The sequence below is a fragment of the Callorhinus ursinus genome, unplaced genomic scaffold (genome assembly GCF_003265705.2).
Source record: "Callorhinus ursinus isolate GAN/ISIS: 27379988/994484 unplaced genomic scaffold, GSC_fseal_2.0 scaffold1, whole genome shotgun sequence".
In the NCBI taxonomy this organism is placed as follows: domain Eukaryota; kingdom Metazoa; phylum Chordata; class Mammalia; order Carnivora; family Otariidae; genus Callorhinus; species Callorhinus ursinus.
In genome coordinates, this window is record NW_027397063.1 from 94,325,119 (window position 1) to 94,345,931 (window position 20,813).

General features: G+C 39.4%; 1 long non-coding RNA gene across 3 annotated transcripts in view; it reads left to right on the forward strand.

The window, feature by feature from the left end:
* Nucleotides 1-20,813, forward strand: part of LOC141373702 (uncharacterized) — a 113,433-nt gene that overhangs the window by 4,775 nt on the left and 87,845 nt on the right. For all 3 annotated transcript variants that reach the window (XR_012379948.1, XR_012379951.1, XR_012379952.1), the window contains exon 2: nt 2,313-2,443. This is a non-coding gene — a long non-coding RNA (uncharacterized lncRNA). The remainder of the gene's footprint in view (nt 1-2,312; nt 2,444-20,813) is intronic.

A 20,813-nucleotide genomic window follows, 5' to 3' on the forward strand; every position in this document is an offset into this window, starting at 1 on the left:
GTAAGGAGAAGGAAAATGGGACAGGAAAACACTGGGCCTATTTGTACTTCTGAAAGGGAAGAGTTGAATCAGTTTTCTGTTCCCAAATGCTACCTTTTGGCAGGAGACCCAAGCTTTTTATTTAGTAGATTTCCAAAGAAGTCTCAGGTGAAAACAACAACCCGGACCTTTACTGATACCCTACAATTTCATTTCCTCTGTTGTTTTTACAACTTAAAATGTCCCAGGGTTTCTCTCCTAAATAATGACACAAATTTACCCAACGTCAAGGAACTTCAAAGAATCTAGAACACATTCTGAATATTCATGCCACTGGTAGGAAGATCCTCTCAGACAACAAATACAGAACAGTTTTGTTTCTCTCTAGAGCTGAAGACTAATGTTCCCACACCCAATAAATATCTCTATAAAAAATTAAGCTACTGTGGTCTCATAAAACAACTGAAAATGATCTATTTTGGATTTAAATAGAGCTGAACTGATTTTATGCAAGTTTTAGGGCCTCCATCTGATAAATGGCTCTCTACAAATGATTTCATTTATCTTGGGATCACCTCAGCCAAAACTTCCGGGGCAGCCAAACAGCAAACTCATTGAATTCCAAATTAATTGGAAAGAAATTCTTAGTTAAGTTGCTCAGGGACTTTAAAACAAACAAACAGACAAACAAACAAGCATTGATTTTTTTTGAAAGCCTATGGCCAAAATGTAGTAGGTCGATACCGGTGAGGCCTGTTGATGAATTATACAGCTGTTCGTGCTGCGATAGTTCCGAATTGTGGCCGTTGCCCCTGGAGTAGAAACATTTCTCTTGAAATAATAAGAAAAATACCATTGTGAAAATAATGTATAAAGCGCAGAAAACACCTTTCAGAAGATCCTCTTTGCTTCCAGGTGGTAACTAAAGAGGCTGCCATTTTCAGAATACCGAGGCTTTGTGTGTGGGTACAATAATTGCGTGACTTCAGCTATAAACAGTTTTATTAAAAAGGGAAGCTTGGTACTTTTCCCGACTGTGTTAGGGGATTTTGCACCCAAATATTATGATGGCTAGGAGTGAATCGGGAGGAGTGATTTTACTGGTTACTGGTACCAGTTGATAATACTTATTGACTGCATGTTATGTGCCAGGGACTATAATAGGCAATTTTATGTTATCATTTCATTTAATCTGTATAACAGCCTATGAGCTGGATACCCCGTTACTATCCCCACTTTACAGATGAGGAAACTGAGCTTTCATGAGGTTAAATAACTTTCCTAAGAGAGTGGGGCTGGGATTTGAACCCAGCACATTCTTGCTAGTCTCTTAGCCTATAATGGGGTGACAGGGATGGTTGAAGGTAGTAGGAAGGAAGTGTAAATTAATACGACCTTTCTGGAAAGAATTTTTGAAACACTTAACAAAAGACTTTAAAAACATCATATATTTGGGCCAAACAGTTACATTTCTGGGCTCTAGTTCAGGGCATTGATTAGAGATTTGTTCAGCGATCATGTACAAGAATGTTCACTGCAACACTATAAGAGTTTATAATATAGGTTGAAAACAATTGTCCCTTAATAGGCACATAATATAAATTATGACAAAGGCATAGTTGAAACATTACATATCTTTTACTAATAATATTAAAAACATGTTATTAGGGGGCACCTGGGTGGCTTAGTCAGTTGGGCATCTGACTCTTGGTTTCAGCTCAGGTTTTTGATCTCATGGGTTGTGGGATCGAGCCGCGTCAGGCTCCCTGCTCTGTATGGAGTCTGCTTGGATTCTCTCACTCTGCCCTGCCCTCCACGTGCTCTCTCAAATAAATAAATAAATCCTCAAAAACAAAACATGTTATTGGGAAGATGTTCAGAATTTGTTGTCAGGGGAAAAAGAAAGATGTAAGACTATGTGTGTACAGTAGGATCAAAATTATGTTTAAAATGGGTTTTTGTGCAATTTTTATTTTCTATCTTATGCTTTTCAGTATTGATACATTTTTCTACAATGAGTATGAATTACTTTTATAACCAGAAGAAAATGTTATTTTTAATTTTGTTTGAAGAACAGTAAATTAACCAACATTGCAATTTTCATTGTTAGCAAATCACCTTTTCTCCTGAAGTTAATTTTTTAAAAATTTCTTTTGCTCTTATTTAGTATTATTTTTTTCTGTGTGACTTCTAAAGTATCACTGTAGAAGAAATTGTGATCTCAGGCAGCTATGTTGGGGCAGAGTGAAGCCCTGGGTTTACTCAAACCTGTGTCTTAAATACTGTCAGTGCTCTCTTTGGTCACATCTAAATTCCTCGGACTTTCCCCGCAGATGTAAGAAGATGCCAAGGCAGGACCCAGGGAGCTGTCGTCAAAGAACTTCAGAATTGGAGAAGAGAGTCAAAATGTAGCCTCTGATATCGACACTAATCAAAACAATAGAAGAGCACCTACAAAGTAAAGGTACTTTTAGAGAAGATTTGTCAATACATTCTTTTGTTTACTCAGCAAATATTTATATTTATACCACCTTCTGTGTTAAAGATTCTGTGTTAGATGGCTTGGGGAAAATTAATATAAATCAGCTATCATGAGCCCATGTTGCTGCCTTAGTTTTTATTAAGATGACAGGTCTCAGGGCGCCTGGGTGGCTCAGTTGATTAAGAGTCCAACTCTTGGTTTTGGCTCAGGTCATGATCTCAGGGTCACGAGATAGAGCCCCACGTCAGGCTCCATGCTCAGCAGAGTGTCTAATGAATAGGAGACCGAGAAGGGGCAAAACACAAAAGTAGATCTGGTCCCATCTTTCTCCCTTCTCTTTTAGTATCCTCAGACTAGAATCTCAGATCCCTTTGGCCAATATCATAATGGATCCAAACACCTCCACGAATGGCTGCGAAGCCCCTCATGGACACTGCTCTTCGTGTGCATTCTCAGGTCTGACCTGGCTCCCTATCCACCCACGTTTCCCGCGACTCTCAGGAATCACTGCCTTTCTGGCCTTGAAACATGCCGGGCAGGTTCCCACGGCAGGGTTTTTGCACTTCCTGTTCCTTCTCTCTGCACCACTGTTTCCCTCAGCTATCTTCACAGGTCCGATCACATGTCTTCTCGTTGCTTCCTCATGACTTTGTGTAAAATGCGCTTTTCCCTCTGCCCACTCTGTGACTCTCCAGCCCACTACTGTTTTATTTTGCTTTCCTAGCAGTTACCACTACTTGACAATATGTTACCTGTTAGTTGTTTGTTTAGTGTCTGTTGTTCTGCATTAGAATGTACAGTCCCTGAGGGCAGGGTCTTTGTCCATTTTAATCACTGTTCTATTCTCAGCATATAGAATAGTGCTTGGTCCAGACTAGTTGTTCAAGAAGTAGTTATTGAGTAAATGAATGAAGGGATGTACTTTCCTGGAGGGCAGTTTGGAAATAGGTGTCAAAACATAAAATTATATATGCTTTTGACCTAGTCAGTTCAACCTCTTAGATTTGTATTTTGGAGATAATTATACAGATGGGAAATTATATGCATAATAAGGTTAATCACAGGATTGTTTATGGTATCACAGAGAGAGAGAGAATCTAAATATCCATTAACGGAACATTGTGATATAGGCAAACTGACATTATGATGTGGAGGTCAATGTTTATCAACACGGAAAAATGTTTACAACATATTAGGGGGTGAGGAAAATCAATTGTGGAACAACACATATGGAACACATTAATAAAATTCTATCATACTTTGTATATATCTGTGCATACAAGGATGTGTGGAAAGGTATTCACCAAAATAATAACAATAATCTTGGTGGGTGGGAGTGGAATTTGGGGTAATTTTTATTTGTTTCTGTATACTTTTGTGTATTTTTATTTTTTTATATTTATATATATTTTTTAGGATTTTATTTATTTATTTGACAGAGAGAGACATAGCAAGAGAGGGAACACAAGCAGGGGGAGTGGGAGAGGGAGAAGCAGGTTTCCCGCCGAGCAGGGAGTCTGATGCGGGGGCTCGATCCCAGGACTCTGGGATCATGACCTGAGCCCAAGGCAGACGCCTAATGACTGAGCCACCCAGGCGCCCCTACTCTTGTGTATTTTTAAAAATAAATGAGCTTGAATATTTCGGAAAAAAGGTTTTAAGCCAAGCTAATAGAACTGTTTTATAAGTGAAAAGTTCTTCCTACTTTAGAATTTATTCTAGTGCATCTTATGTCAAAGCAGCCCACAGTGACCTGACTCGCTTCCTGTGATTCCAGTGAAAAGTGTTGTAGTTTTATCTCCCGGATCCTACAGGGGTGGTTCACTGTGCTTCCCGATGTCATTCCTTTCTCCATTGCTCCTGCCACTGCCCTAAGTTAGACCCTTACCTGGACATGCAGATTAGAGAGCAGTTGGTCTTCCTGCCCCCTCCTGACTCTCTCCTCCAGTGGAGCAAACCACAATGGCTTCCTGTGACCCATAGGAGAGTCTGGCTGGCTCAGGCCTTCCACACAGAGCCTCTGCTTCTTTTTCTAACCTCATCCTCAACCCCAACCGTCTTCTGCCATCGTTATCTGCCCAGTGTGTTTGGCTCTACCTTACATATTCATGCCTATCTTTCTCTCTGGAATTCCTTCCTCTCTACCTACCCTTCTCTTAAGGCTCATCTCACCTTCAATTTTTTCATCTAAGCCTTAGAGAACTACCTTCCAGGAAAGCTACGGTACTTAAAACCAGTACCAATTCTTAGCTTCTTAGAAAATTGGCTTCTTCTTATTTATGTATTATATTTGTATCACTGGTAAACTCTTTAAGGGCAAGAATATTTCTTATGCTTACTTGAATTATCCATAGAATCTATTTATTCATTCAACAAATATTTGTTGAGCACCTCCTGTGCACCTGACCTTGTGCTAGGTTCTTGAATAGAGCAATGAATGCTTCAGAGCTTCTAATCCAGGAAGCCACTGAGAAGGGCCTCACTCATTTGAGATCTCTTGATTGATAGTCTTCCTTCCAAACTGCATATCTACTAGTAATATTTTCTCTGTCCCTTTAGCAAGAGAATAATTTGTAGAGAAAAGGGATCAGTAACTAACACTTGCCTCTCTCTACTATTAATGATTAACAAAAGGATTTTGAAAGGAGATGGTCTCTTCTCTTGGTCTTTCAGGCACTGTAAACTCTAGGATCTGTAGAAGGAAACCCCCAGATTTCTGATAAACAAGGTCCTTTGAACCAGGCAAGCTTCCTGCTGAAGAGAGGATAGTCATAATTCTGAAGGTGAGATCCTGACGTTCATAGACCTTTGTGAACCTGTCAAATGGATCATTCAAGGGCATGATTTCCTCTGTGAAATGTGGCAAAATATAAGATCATGTCATATTATACACATTCCAAGTTTTTCATGGGTAAAAACCAGGAGGTTAAATCTAAGAATGCTAAGAGTCTACTGTTTAAATACAAAATATGAAGTTATGATTATTAATAAGTTTGAGAAGTCACATAAATATTAGTAAGCAATCACAGTTCTCAGCAGCTAAATTAACAAAACGCACAGTATCTCAGTACTTACCCTAAGTGTTTTAGGGGGATCCTTGGCCAATAATTTCCCTTGCTTTTTTCAGACCTTAAAGTAAGTATTTAGTTCTTTTTGGGGGGAAGTGAATGAAAGATTCAGAACCCTGAGAGACAAACATAATTCAGAAGGCTTTTTCAATAGAACCTCTTTTGCTGTCTACTCAAGGTAACATTAAATAATAATGGGTAATGCTTTTGCTAGGTTTTTTTCCTCTGGCCTCAAAAGTCCAAATAGGGAAAGACTTCTTTTTTTTTTTTTAAATTTTTATTGTTATGTTAATCACCATACATTCCATCATTAGTTCTTCATGTAGTGTTCCATGATTCATTCTTTGTGTGTAACACCCAGTGCTCCACGCAGAATGTGCCCTCTTTAATACCCATCACCAGGCTAACCCATCCCCCCACCCTCCTCCCCTCTAGAACCTTCAGTTTGTTTTTTAGAGTCCGTCGTCTCTCATGGTTCGTCTCCCCCTCCGACTTACTCCCCTTCATTCTTCCCCTCCTGCTATCTTCTTCTTTTTCTTTTTTTTTTAATATATGTTGCATTATTTGTTTCAGAAGTACAGATCTGTGATTCAACAGTCTTGCACAATTCACAGCTCTCACCATAGCACATACCCTCTCCAATGTCTAACACCCAGCCACCCCATCCCTCCCACCCCCCGTCACTCCAGCAACACTCAGTTTGTTTCCTGAGATTAAGAATTCCTCATATCAGTGAGGTCATATGATACATATCTTTCTCTGATTGACTTATTTCACTCAGCATAACACCCTCCAGTTCCATCCACGTCGTTGCAAATGGCAAGATCTCATTCCTTTTGATGGCTGCATAATATTCCATTGTGTATATATACCACTTCTTCTTTATCCATTCATCTGTCGATGGACATCTTGGCTCTTTCCACCGTTTGGCTATTGTGGACAATGCTGCTATAAACATCGGGGTGCACGTACCCCTTCGGATCCCTACATTTGTATCTTTGTGGTAAATACCCAGTAGTGCAATTGCTGGATCGTATGGTAGCTCTATTTTCAACTGTTTGAGGAACCTCCATACTGTTTTCCAGAGGGGTTGCACCAGCTTGCATTCCCACCAACAGTGTAGGAGGGTTCCCCTTTCTCGACATCCCCGCCAACATCTGTCGTTTCCTGACTTGTTAATTTTAGCCATTCTGACTGGTGTGAGGTGGTATCTCATCGAGGTTTTGATTTGGATTTCCCTGATGCCGAGCGATGTTGAGCACTTTTTCATGTGTCTGTTGGCCATTTGGATGTCTTCTTTGGAAAAATGTCTGTTCATGTCTGCTGCCCATTTCTTGATTGGATCATTTGTTCTTTGGGTGTTGAGTTTGATAAGTTCTTTATAGATTTTGGATACTAGCCCTTTATCTGATATGTCATTTGCAAATATTTTCTCCCATTCTGTCGGTTGTCTTTTGGTTTTGTGGACTGTTTCTTTTGCTCTGCAAAAGCTTTTTATCTTGATGAAATCCCAATAGTTCATTTTTGCCCTTGCTTCCCTTGCCTTTGGCGACGTTTCTAGGAAGAAATTGCTGCAGCTGAGGTCGAAGAGGTTGCTACCTGTGTTCTCCTTTAGGATTTTGATGGACTCCTGTCTCACGTTTAGGTCTTTCAACCATTTGGAGTCTATTTTTGTGTGTGGTGTAAGGAAATGGTCCAGTTTCATTCTTCTGCATGTGGCTGTCCAACTTTCCCAACACCATTTGTTGAAGAGACTGTCTTTTTTCCATTGGACATTCTTTCCTGCTTTGTCAAAGTTTAGTTGACCATAGAGTTGAGGGTCCATTTCTGGGCTCTCGATTCTGTTCCATTGATCTATGAGTCTGTTTTTGTGCCAGTACCATACTGTCTTGATGATGACAGCTTTGTAATAGAGCTGGAAGTCTGGAATTGTGATGCCATCAGCTTTGCTTTTCTTTTTCAATATTCCTCTGGCTATTCGGGGTCTCTTCTGGTTCCATACAAATTTTAGGATTATTTGTTCCATTTCTTTGAAAAAAGTGGATGGTATTTTGATGGGGATTGCACTGAATGTGTAGATTGCTCTAGGTAGCATTGACATCTTCACAATGTTTGTTCTTCCAATCCATGAGCATGGAACGTTTTTCCATTTCTTTGTGTCTTCCTCAGTTTCTTTCATGAGTATTTTATAGTTTTCCGAGTACAGATCCTTTGCCTCTTTGGTTAAATTTATTCCTAGGTATCTTATGGTTTTGGGTGCAATTGTAAATGGGATCGACTCCTTGATTTGTCTCTCTTCTGTCTTGCTGGTGTATAGGAATGCCACTGATTTCTGTGCTTTGATTTTATATCCTGCTACTTTACTGAATTCCTGTATGAGTTCTAGCAGTTTTGGGGTGGAGTTTTTTTGGTTTTCCACATACAGTATCATATCATCTGCAAAGAGTGAGAGTTTGACTTCCTCTTTGCCGATTTGGATGCCTTTGATTTCTTTTTGTTGTCTGATTGCTGTGGCTAGGACTTCTAATACTATGTTGAATGGCAGTGGTGATAGTGGACATCCCTGCCGCGTTCCTGACCTTAGGGGAAAAGCTCTCAGCTTTTCCCCATTGAGAATGATATTCGTTGTAGGTTTTTCATAGATGGCTTTTATGATATTGAGGTATGTCCCCTCTAGCCCTATACTCTGAAGAGTTTTGATCAAGAAAGGATGCTGTACCTTCTCAAATGCTTTTTCTGCATCTATTGAGAGGATCATATAATTCTTGTTCTTTCTTTTGTTAATGTATTGTATCACGTTGATTGATTTGCAGATGTTTAACCAGCCTTGCAGCCCAGGGATAAATCCCACTTGGTCATGGTGAATAATTCTTTTAATGTACTGTTGGATCCTATTGGCTAGTATTTTGTTGAGAATTTTTGCATCCATGTTCATCAAGGATATTGGTCTGTAATTCTCCTTTTTGATGGGGGTCTTTGTCTGGTTTTGGGATCAAGGTAATGGTGGCCTCATATAATGAGTTTGGAAGTTTTCCTTCCATTTCTATTTTTTGGAACAGTTTCAGGAGAATACGTATTAATTCTTCTTTAAATGTCTGATAGAATTCCCTGGGAAGCCATCTGGCCCTGGGCTTTTGTTTTTGGGAGATTTTTGATGACTGCTTCAATTTCCTTAGTGGTTATAGGTCTGTTCAGGTTTTCTGTTTCTTCCTGGTTCAGTTTTGGTAGTTGATACATCTCTAGGAATGCACCCATTTCTTCCAGGTTATCTAATTTGCTGGCATGGAGTTGCTCTTAATATGTTCTTATAATTGTTTGTATTTCTTTGGTGTTGGTTGTGATCTCTCCCCTTTCATTCATGATTTTGTTGATTTGGGTCCTTTCTCTTTTCTTTTTGATAAGTCTGGCCAGGGGTTTATCAATCTTGTTAATTCTTTCAAAGACCCAGCTCCTAGTTTCGTTGATCTGTTCTACTGTTCTTTTGGTTTCTAGTTCATTGATTTCTGCTCTGATCTTTATTATTTCTCTTCTCCTGCTGGGTTTAGGCTTTATTTGCTGTTCTTTCTCCAGCTCCTTTAGGTGTAGGGTTAGGTTGTGTATTTGAGACCTTTCTTGTTTCTTGAGAAAGGCTTGTATTGCTATATACTTTCCTCTCAGGACTGCCTTTGCTGTATACCAAAGATTTTGAACAGTTGTGTTTTCATTTTCATTGGTTTCCATGAATTTTTTTAATTCTTCTTTAATTTCCTGGTTTGGGGACAGACTTCTAACCCTTTACTTAAAACCAAAACAATTCTCAGTAGACATTCAATTACAACTTTTCCTTTCTAATTTAGATACTGAAAGGTCAACTTTATTTTTTAATAGAAATATCACAAGATAGCAAGCATCTATAAGTTTTCAAGATATAGAGCATATTATAAAATTTTGCAAAACGTCTTTTTTTACATTTTATTATTATTTTTTAAATATTTTATTTATATATTTGAGAGAAAAAGAGAGAGTGTGCATAAGCAAGGGAGAAGGGCTGAGGAGAGGGAAAAGCAAGCTCCCCACTGAGCATGGAACCTGATGTGGGGCTCAATCCCAGGACTCTTGGACCATGGCCTGAGCCAAAGGCAGATGCTTAACCAAGTGAGCCCTCCAGGAACCCCCCAAAATGTCTTTTTTTTTTAAAAAGCTATCAATATTTTAATTTATTTTTTATTGAAGTATAGTTGACACACTATATTACATTAGTTTCATGTGTATAATATAGTGATTCAACAAGTCTCTATGTTATACTATGCTCACCATATACTATTATAGTACCATTGACTATATTTCCTCTGCTATACCTTTTATCCCCATGGCTTGTTCATGCTATAACTGGAAGTCTGTACCTCCCACTCACCTTTGCCCATATGCCTCTCCCCCAGTCCTCCTCCCCTCTGGCAACCATCAGTTTGTTCTCTGTATTTATGGGTCTATTTCTGCTTTTTGTTTGTCCATTTTGTTTTTTAGGTTCAACGTGTAAGTGAAATCATATGGTATTTGTCTTTGTCTGACTTATTTCACTTAGCATGATACTGTCTATGTCCATCCATGTTGTCATGAATGGCAAGATCTCATTCTTTTTTATGGCTGAGAAATCCATTGTGTGTGTGTGTGTGTGTGTGTGTGTGTGTGTGTGTGTGTGTGTGTACGGCGTCTTTATCCATTCATCTATTGATGGACATGGGTTGTTTCTTGCAAAGTGTCTTATGCTTCCATTAATTCCCTTATGGTAACATACATTATCCTTTGAGAATGAGACATCTTGCACCTACAGCTCATACCATTCTCTTCTGGAGATAGGGTCCAGATGAAAGAAGTATTGTCACAAGGTAAATAGCCAAGAATTTTGGTCTGTAAGTGCAGGATTTTTTCAAAAAGTACCTTCATTCCCCCCCCCCCCGCTTTTTTTTTTTCTGTTGGGAAAAATGGTCATAAAGATTGCCGTGCATTGTATTATTAAGGATGTGAATATTGATGTTATTTTAAAGACAAAGGTAGCAGCAGCTTAAATAAGGTAGGCATTTCTCTAGCTCACTTTCTTAACAATGTGGGAGGAAATAGCCAAGGTGGGTTTGGTGACTACATGGGGTTAAGGATCCAAGCTACTTTCATCTTCTTGCTCTACCCTAACATGCAGCTTCCACCTTGTGGGTCAACGTGGCTGCTGTAGCTTCAGCCATCACACTTGCATTTCAGCTGTTGGGAAGGGGATAAGTGGAAAGGGAGAGCATACTTCTTTCCCTCAAGGGTATGACCCCAAAGTTGCATACATCATTCTATTTCCATTCCACTGGCCAGAACTTAGTCACATGACCACACTAAGCTGCAAGGGGTGGGGCAAAGAAATATCAACTTTACCTAGGCAGCTGTAAGACAAGCTAAAAACTCTAAATCACATGTAAGAAGATGAGACTGGAAACAAGGAGACAATTGGCAACCCCATCCCCATGTATGAACAAAGAAGGAAAAGAAAGAATGAAAGAATTTGGCAAGTGAAGAAAGAGTGAAAGAGAATGGGAGAAGGATAAGTTGAGATTGTGTTGATAAAGGCAGATTATATTTTATGGTGTTTCTCATTTTCTGCTGTTCAGTTGCTTCTAGACTTCTGAGTTTATTTCTTATCACTGCAATTTGCAGTGCTATGTAACAGATTTAAACCTCTGTTAATTTCTTCTCCAAAGCTCTTAATTATTGAACTCCATTCAAGGAATAAGTATTTGTGAGTGCTTTCAGCAAACCTGAAATTGTGGTAGGTGTAGTCATACAGTGGAGAAGAATAATTGTCAGTTTCTGCCTTCAAAGAATGATGTGAAAGTTTGGGGGTGGGGAGATACTGACCAAATAATTAAACAATGATTAGTGATATAAAATGAGAAGTACTATAAGGAACTACAATGGCATAGAGGTGAGTGCCCAGGCTATGTTGGGGAGAGAATAATTTCTCTTATTAAATTCCTTTCTGAGCAAGATACCTACACAAGTCCATTAGAAGGAGAATAATTTTTCTGGATTGCATTGATCCCAAGAATGTTACAGTAGAGGCTAAAGATTCAAGCCCATTTAATTGAATCTAATGAAACAACCATATCTTGAGTATCTACTGCATCTGAGGTACTGGGCCAGACACCATGGGGACTACAAAAGAGAATAAGAGATGGTCTTGCATCTTAAGTAGCTCATGCCCTGATGAAGGAGACAATAGTGGCACTCAGGGCAAATGTGATCAAGAGCTACAGTAGAGATGTCCACAAAACCTAAGGGGAAAGAGACAAATTCTACCTTGGTAAGGTCTCTGAGCCTTCAAGGAGAACATGGCATGTTCACTGAGCCTTGGCTAATGTGATTGGGTTAAAAGGGTCCTTTTGGGAAGACACAGCTGGAACAAAAGGCAGAAACTGCAGTGTATGTTTAAGGACTGACATTCAGTCAAATGTAGCAGATGCAGTGGAGGCTGGGCAAAGGGGTGTCTGGTGACCCCAGGGTCATGCAAAACAGATACTTCTGGAAAGGCAGAGGGCAGATGGGAGAGAGGCTTGATCACAATGCTAAGGAAGCTGACTATGGAGAGGAGGAATCTGAAGGCAAGGAAATGAGAGGAGGCTTTAAAATTGGCTAGACAGAGAACATCAGGAGAGAGTCCCCGTTGAAGAGGCATCTTTAGGCTGAGCACCTGACTGGATGTTCACAGGGGTCGGAAAAAGGAAGCACAGAGGTGAAGAAAACACAGAGGTTTTAAAAGGCTGAGTGATTAGAAGGGTGATGGTAACATTTAGTGGTTTAGGGAAGAAAAGGAGGAAAGAATCAGTGTATAGACACTGCTCGTTGTCTCCCCAGCAGCCATGTCCCTGTTCTTCACAGCACCTTGATTTTGTCAGATGTCCAGCCCATCCTCCGCCCCTGAGGAACATCCTAACTGGCGTGAGCTAATCAGCTCAAGGCATCCCCCTGCAAACTGTCACTGGTCTGGGCGTGGGGCTGGGGCTGGGAGACATGGCACTTAAATTGGCCTTATATTGAGTGTGTTTATCACGTTTGGGAATGCATACTCTATGTTGTGGGAGGTACACAGCCCTGGGGTGGGGGAGACTAAACACCCAGATTGAAAGGGAAGCCCCCGGGAATGAAAACGTATCAAGAAGATCATGGAGGTAGAACAGCTCAGGAAATCAACCCCATCAGATAGTTTATGAACCCCTGGGCTCACTCCCGGGCTCACTTGGACCTGCATCTGTGTGATCCTAAACAGATTATTGGATTATGAGAACAGACCTGTGGACTGACACCACGCTGGTCCCTTAGTGGTCACTGGATGGCACACACAGGGCACAGATCTGAATAGCTCTGCAAAGACACTGAAAACTGAACTGTTGTTAGAACTACGATCCACAGAAGGCGGGTTGGAACTTGTGGACTGACCCCAATCAGGTCAATTGCCTGTTAAAACAAAAATATCAGAATTTCCCATAGGATTTACACATGACTCCAGATCTCATTACAAACATTTAGAATGTCAAAGGTGCAATTCAAAATCACTCGTCATACAGGTAAATGTCATCTCACATAAGAAAAGCTAAGTGACAGATGCCACTGCTGAGATAACACGGATTTTGGGATTGTAGCTTTTAAGTAGTGATTATAAACATGCTCCAAGAAGTAAAGGCAAGCAGTCTTGAAATGAATGGGAAGATAGAAAAGACTCAGCAAAGAAGTAGAAAATATAAGAAGAACCAAATGGAAATTTTAGAACTGAAAAATACAAACACCAAAATAAAAAGCCTCCAGATAGACAGAATAGCAGGCCTCAGATAACAGAAGAAAGAGTGAGTACATTTGAAGACAAATCAATAGAAATTATCCAGTCTGAACAACAGAGAAAAAAGATTTGGAGGGGGTAGGAAGGGCAAAGCCCCTTTCTCCCGTGGGAGAATACCAAAAGATCTGAAGTTCATGTCATCAGAGTCCTAGAAGGAGTGTGGAAGGAGGAAACTTCAGAAAAAACATTTGAAAGAAAAATGACTGAAAATGTCCCAAATTTTAAAAAAATGAACAACAGGGATACAGGATAAAAGGAAAAAGGCAAAAAAATGTCATAGAAGACGATGAAGGATTGAAAAGGTTTTGAACATGAATGCCCAATACTGCCCCTTACTTATTGTGTGACCTTGGGGAATTTTGCTTATCCTTCTAAGTCTCAGCTTCATCTGTAAAATGGGTAGAATAAGACCTACCTAAAATAAGGCTATCATGAGGACTGAATGCATTAATCTAAATTAAGCACTTAGCATAATTCCTGACTCACAAGAGGTACTTAATAAATAATAGTTTTTAAAAAGGAGGAGAGTGGTCAGCAAAGATGTCAAGGATGGTAAGGATTGAACAGAGAACACAGGGTTTTGCAAGGAGACCTGAGATGATTTTAGTAGCATGGCCCGGAGAAATAGGCATTAATAGAAGAGTGAAAAGAATGACTTAATATGTGAAAGATCCACACACACATACAAAGATAAATATCTGAAAATTACTAGATTTTTCTTTCTTTCTTTTTTTTAAGATTTTATTTATTTGACAGAGACATAGCAAGAGAGGGAACACCAGCGGGGGAGTGGGAGAGGGAGAAGCAGGCTTCCTGCGGAGCAGGGAGCCTGATGCAGGGCTCCATCCCAGGACTCTGGGATCATGACCTGAGCTGAAGGCAGACGCTTAACAACTGAGCCACCCAGGCGCCCCTAGATTTCCTATATACTAACTATAACCAGTGAGGAAACATAATGGGAAAAATATTGCATTCCCAATAGCAACAAAAGAGATGAAATGCCTAGAAATAACTTAACAAGAAATATGAAAGATTTATATGAATAAATGACAAGATTTTACTACAAGATATAAAAGAAGGCTTCAATAAATAGAACCATACCATGTTCTTGGGAGGGAGAATGGAATATTATAAAAATGTCAATTCCTACCAAATTATAGTTATAATATAACTCCAGTCAAAATCCCCAAAGGGTTATTTTTAGAATATGACAAAATCATTCTAAAGTGCATCTAGAGGACAACAGACAATATAACTAATACATTTTGAGGAAAAAAAAGAGAGGTTGCGGGGAGGGATCAGCTTTCCCAGAAAATAAAAGACAACAGAAAAGAGCAATAATGTTATCAACTTGTTTCTACTGTTAGCGGAGTTTAGTGAAACAGGAGAGGGCAGAAATAGCCCATAGAACATCCACGGTGACGATAAAGATGGCATCACAAAACAGGATGGCAGTGAAGGGTTCGCCAGTGAATGGTGCTGGATGTCCCTGGGTGGGGTGGGGGCGTGAGAGTGGGGTGGGAGGAAGGGATAGAGAGAAGCTGTTTTCCTGAGTGTGTGTTTCTAGGTACAGGGTCATCAACTAGAATCACACTTCCTGCTCCCCTCCCAAGTCTTTACTTTTTCCTTTCTAGGGGAAGAAGAGGGAAATACCTGACTGATGAGTTTAGAATTCTAAGAGAAACAAGAGTGCTTGTGACTCAAGCCCTTCCTCCCTCATTTGGATCTGCTGGCCTGCAGATAAACTGGATGCTGGTCTGCCCTCTGCTTGGGGGTCCCTTAGTGAGAGGGTTCCTGCTCCTGCACTTCTGGGATTCTCTGGGTGTCTATCAGGGCCTGGGGGGGGAGGCAGCTTAATCCAGGGAGGAGGTGCATTAGCAGCTTATTTTGGCTGGTTATCTAACATTACATGTTTTAATCAGCTTTACAGCATTAAGAAGACAACATCTGCCCACGTTGTATCCTTATCTCTTAAGTAGTTTCTAATTCAAGAGGGGGAAATGGTGTTATTTGTTGGTCCAGCTAAAACTCCAAAACTGGAACATTAGTGGTTGGTTAGTTGGAAGAAAAATTTATATGATAACACTTGCCATGCCAGTATATGAAGAGCAACTTGAATAAATCTCAAACTATTAAAAACAAAAACTAGAAGACAGTATCAAATTTCTGGATCAGAGAAGACTCTTCAAGGCTAAAAGCAAATGCAAAGAGTCCAAAGGCAATGATACATAGCTTTAACAAGATTTAAAAACAGTGGGCACAGGGGCGCCTCGGTGGCACAGTCAGTTAAACATTGGACTTGGTTTTGACTCAGGTCGTGATCTCAGGGTGGTGAGATCACCCCATGTCGTATTCCTTGCTCAGTGCAGAGTCTGCTTAAGTTTCTCTTTCCCCCCCTCTGCCCCCCCCCCAGTAAATAAGTCTTTAAAAACAAACAAAAAACAGTGGGTATATGTAAAAAGGCAGAAATGAATGAAAAGGCAATCGTCAAACTGGAAAATTACTTTTGCTGAATGTTACACATAATTACTACACTAAATTTATCAAATGCACACACAAAATGTTTAAGAACATGGGGCACCTGGGTGGCTTACTCGGTTAAGCGTCTGCCTTCAGCTCAGGTTATGATCCTGGGGTCCTGGGATCGAGTCCAAGATTGGGCTCCCTGCTCCTTGGGGGACTTGTTTCTCCTTCTCCCTTTGCCCCTCCCCCTGCTTGTGCTCTCTCTCTCTCTGTCAAATAAATAAATAAATAAATAATCATGTTTAGGAACATGAATACCTCAATAGATGAAAGGGAAAAAAACATTAATAGGCAATTTGCAAAAAGACAAGTACAAGTAGTTAATGAATATGTGAAAAAATGTTGTATATAACTTGAATGATCAAAGAGATGCAGTTAAAATAAAACACTATTCGTTGGCGATCCAGTTGGGGAAAAACTGGTAACATGAGAACACCTAGTCTTCGTGAGGGTATAATGAAATGATCACTGTGACTAGGAACATAAATTAGTACAGCTTTTCTGAAAAGAAACTTGGCAAAATTTATCATAAATCTTAAAGTGTTTATACCATTTGGCCCCAATAAATCTAGAAACCTACCATAAAGAATTTGCAGAACTGCAAAATAAAGATTTATGTCTCTAAGTTTTTATGATAACAAAATAACTGGAAAAATATATCTGTGTCCAACATAGTATAGGTTAGGTACATTATTACATAATGGAATATAATGCAGCCATTAAGCTTAAGCTCCAAAGAGCTTTTTAAAATCACCCAAGAACACTAAAAGAAAAACAAAAACAAAAACAAAAGAACAAACCCCAAACTTAAAACTCTCTCTATTAAAACAAAATGATTTAGGGCAGCTTGTGAGTAGATCGAAAATTCAGCAAGAGTGCTTCAGTTAGAAGTAGATGAGGGAAGAGGCCAACAAATGTATGGACAGATTAAGAGCTGGAAAAAAGGTATTGCAAAAATGAAAACAACTGCTCAAGTCTGAATGTGGGCTATAGGTGGGACTCCAGTCTGGCTCTGTGCAAATTCAAAACGGAAAGGTGCTCTAGAACATCACAGTGTGGAATTTGCTAGGGAGGCAACATGAGCTAAATACAAAAATGATTAGGTATGATTAAAGGCACACGTGAGGTTTAGCAATATGATTTTGTGGTGTATCCACTTGGCAGACTCTCAGCAGCCTGAAAATAGTAGAAGCCACAGCATCAGAAGCTGAAAAGAAATGAGTGTTATCTAAATTCAAGTTTGGAAATTGACACAGTGAAGGTGGGAGAGAGCCAGGGTGGTAAAGGCATGTGGAGTGCTTGTTTGAGCAATCGTTTATTCATTCAACAAAATGAGTAAGTTATTGACACATGTCATGTGCCAGGCACTGTCCTAGTCTCTCTGGGGATACATTAGTGAACATAACAAAGATTTTTAATCTCAGGAGTGGGGTGGATAGGGGACGCGGAATAAATACTAAAGACCATACATTTGTGTGGTTAGGAACAAAAGAAACCATGGAATAAGGTATAGGGAATTGGGAGTGTGGCCCAAGTGGATGTGGGTGTGCGTGAGCAGGGAGTGAGGATTGGAAGGAGGTGCGGGAGTGAGTCATGAAGATTTCTGGAGGAAGAAATCTGGAGATTTCTTCACCAGGGGTGAAGGCCTCTGGGCCGCCAGGATCTGGAATGCGCAGTGAGGAAAGAAAGGTGGGGTGAAGACCTGAGTGTTGGAAGGAGAGAATAAAGAGGGTCTAGGTACAGTTCTTGAGGGAAAGAGAGAGAAATCAGGAAGCTCTGCCGAGAGTGGGGAATTCCTGAGTTTGGAATCTTAGAGACTCACAACCCTTATCTTGAACCTATTCCCTTTCGTCACAGAACTATTTTTAAATTTTCCAATTACACATTTCTCCAGAGGTATACAGCCCTTTCCCTGCCTTGACTTCAGAGCAAGTGCTATGTGGGCCTAGTGAAAATTAGGATTTTATAGGATAGAACTCTTTGATAAAAAATTTTAAAAAGAATTGAGTGACTCAACATTTGAAAGTGCCTTCTTCAGAGGTTTAAAAATAAAAAAATAGAATTGTAGAGCACGTAGTTGTTACAAACAGGATGATCACAACTTTGTCAGATAACGACATGATCTGCAATCATCTGCATAGAACAAGGAAAGGAGGGTGGAAGAAAACACCACATTATTGACTATGGCTGGCTCTCTTTGGGTGATGGCATCATATGAATTGTCTTCCTATATTTCTTCTTGTTTCTTAATACTTTAATAATGGCTGAAGAATCTTTCACCTAAAAGTAGGGAAAGTCCTGCTAGAAAGAAAGGGAATGCAATGGATGAAGGGCACAAACAGATAATTAACATAGGAAATAAAAACAGTAAAAGTAGTATGCAAATATACTCAACATCACTATAGCCAAAGAAATGAAAATCAAACATTTAAAAATGTATGTGTTTTGCTTATTACATTGGCAATTAAAAAGTTTATAATGTGGAACTGAAAAAAATCAACAAAGAAATGGTTCAACAAAATTTTCTGGAACTAAAGGAAACAGAAAGAGCTCGCTGAGTGGCCATCAGCATAAATGAAAACAGACTCACATCAAGGCATCGTCTCATTAAATTTCATAACACAGGGATGTAGATGTGATCCTACAAGTTTCTAGAGAGAAAGGAAAACAGATTATGTAACAAAGGATGATGAATCATAACAGTTCTGGATTTTTCACCAGCAAAACTAGAAGCTAGAAGAAAGTAGAGAAATGTCCTCAAATATATCAGAAACAAAATGTTTTACAATCTATAATTCTATACCCACCAAGCTATCAAGGAAATGAAGATGAGGACATTTTCAAGATCTTATAAATTTACCTCTGATCCATTCCTTTTTTTGAGGGAGGCTACAGAAGGGTGTGCACCACCAAAACTCAGTAGTAAACAAAAAAAAAAAAAAAAGAATTGCTGAAAGAAGAGACAGGGAAAAAAAGAACATCTTAGGGTGATGCTAACAAGTATCCCCAAATGGCAGCTAGCTCTGATCAGAACAGGTCAGAAGTCTCCAAGAGAAAATTCTTCGAGAATATGATTTTATAAATTTCTCATGTTTCCGAACATCTGGAGAGGAATTTAGATGATTGATGGAAACTTTTTGGTTGAATCAGTAGTAAGTATATTCAAAAATAAGTAAATAAAAATAGGTAGTTGTAAACTCCAGGAAAAGCCCAAAGTTTTACAAGAAAGACTATAAATCATAGAATAACATCTGACTCAGTCTGAGTAATGTCTAAATAGTCATCAGAGTGTAAACACTGAATATCTCTCTAATCAAAATGGTGATGTAACTCTGTTGGGAGAATGGAGGACTAAGAAGGGGCATGTGTTTGGTGGGAAAAGAAAGCGACATCCTTTTCTTCCAAAGAGTGAAGTTAAAACATAATGCATAAGTCGGAGAGACACCTCTTCTCTCTTTGGGTACACTTATATCTGGATGGGAAGTTACCAGAAAGGCAAGCAGCCTGAGGCTCAAGGTGACCCAGTGAGGATAGATAGCAGAGTGGAACTATAGAATTAATCAATCCTGGAGTCTCCCCAATCTACTTGGTGTGCAGGCACCGCCCTCATGACACTGTGAACATCTATGGCTTCCACATTCGAGCACTGTGCACAATGATCCCCACAAGTTGGCACATCTTCTATACAAGATTTTCATAAAACTGGAAACGCAAAGAAAGAGTCAATGTTAATGGTTAAGATACATTATTATTAAGTGCTGACAATGTGCCATGTCCTTAAGGCTACCTGAACTTTGATGGCCCTTTTGGACCATGAATTTTACTGCCTTTGGTTTTAAATCTTTGCATACATGGAATTATTGAAAGAAAAAAAATGACTTACTTAAAATACCCCCTAGTGATTGTATAGAAGTTTATACTTTTAAAGAATAATTTTGACACGTGACAAGTTCCTATTCTAAAGAGACACACTACTATGTGCTAGTTACTTCAGAAATGCAGAACTAAAGAAATTAATATGACCATTTAAATTTCTACAGGGACTTTCAACTATATAAAATTACCAAAAAAAAGAACCTTGTCCTAACATCACAGGACAATAAATAAATAAGTAAAGATGAAGATAGGTGGAATTAAAGAAAATCATAATTACAAGTATTGGAACTAAGCTTATATATATATCAATATGTTTGCTGGTATTGGTAGAGATTTAAGGAAACTGACTTAATCTCTAACCATTTATCTCAAGTAGCCAAAAAAGAGCTCACCTACATCCCATGACAATAGCTTATGATTTTTGAGTTCCTGGATGTGGTAGGTGCTACATTCAGTACTTTATGTGCATCCTTTCATTTAATTTTCACAATTATCTTAGGAAGGGAGTATTACTATCATTCCCATTTGGCTTGAGAAAAGTATAGTTCATGGAAGTAGGGTTTGAACTCAGCTATGCTTGGTTCCAGAGCCTGAGCCCTTAGCTACCGTGCTATATACTCTTTCAGTAAATGTGAAGAAACCTGATATTAAATATGCTTCAACCATTTTTGAATAGATTTCCATACTAAATATGCAGTGTGGGGGTATGTTGATGTGGGTCAGGGGTTCTCTGATCGCGGGTACACACACCTGGTATTCCTCTCAGCTCCTGATCTCTCTTTACGCTCAGAGGTACTTGACCCTGGACTGGATGTACCATGTAAACACTGCTTTTACATTTGTTTGGGATTTTAGTATTCTGTTTGTAGTCTTCTACTTACTCACCAAATCGTGATGTCTGGTTTTGATCCCACGCTCCCACAGACCAAGGCTTTTTGTCTGCCTCACCTGCTTGTTTCAGAGTTCTGTCACAGTCCTGAATTTTGCCAGTCATTCATGCAACCTGCAAGTAAGAAAAATGGGTGAGCAGGAGGGG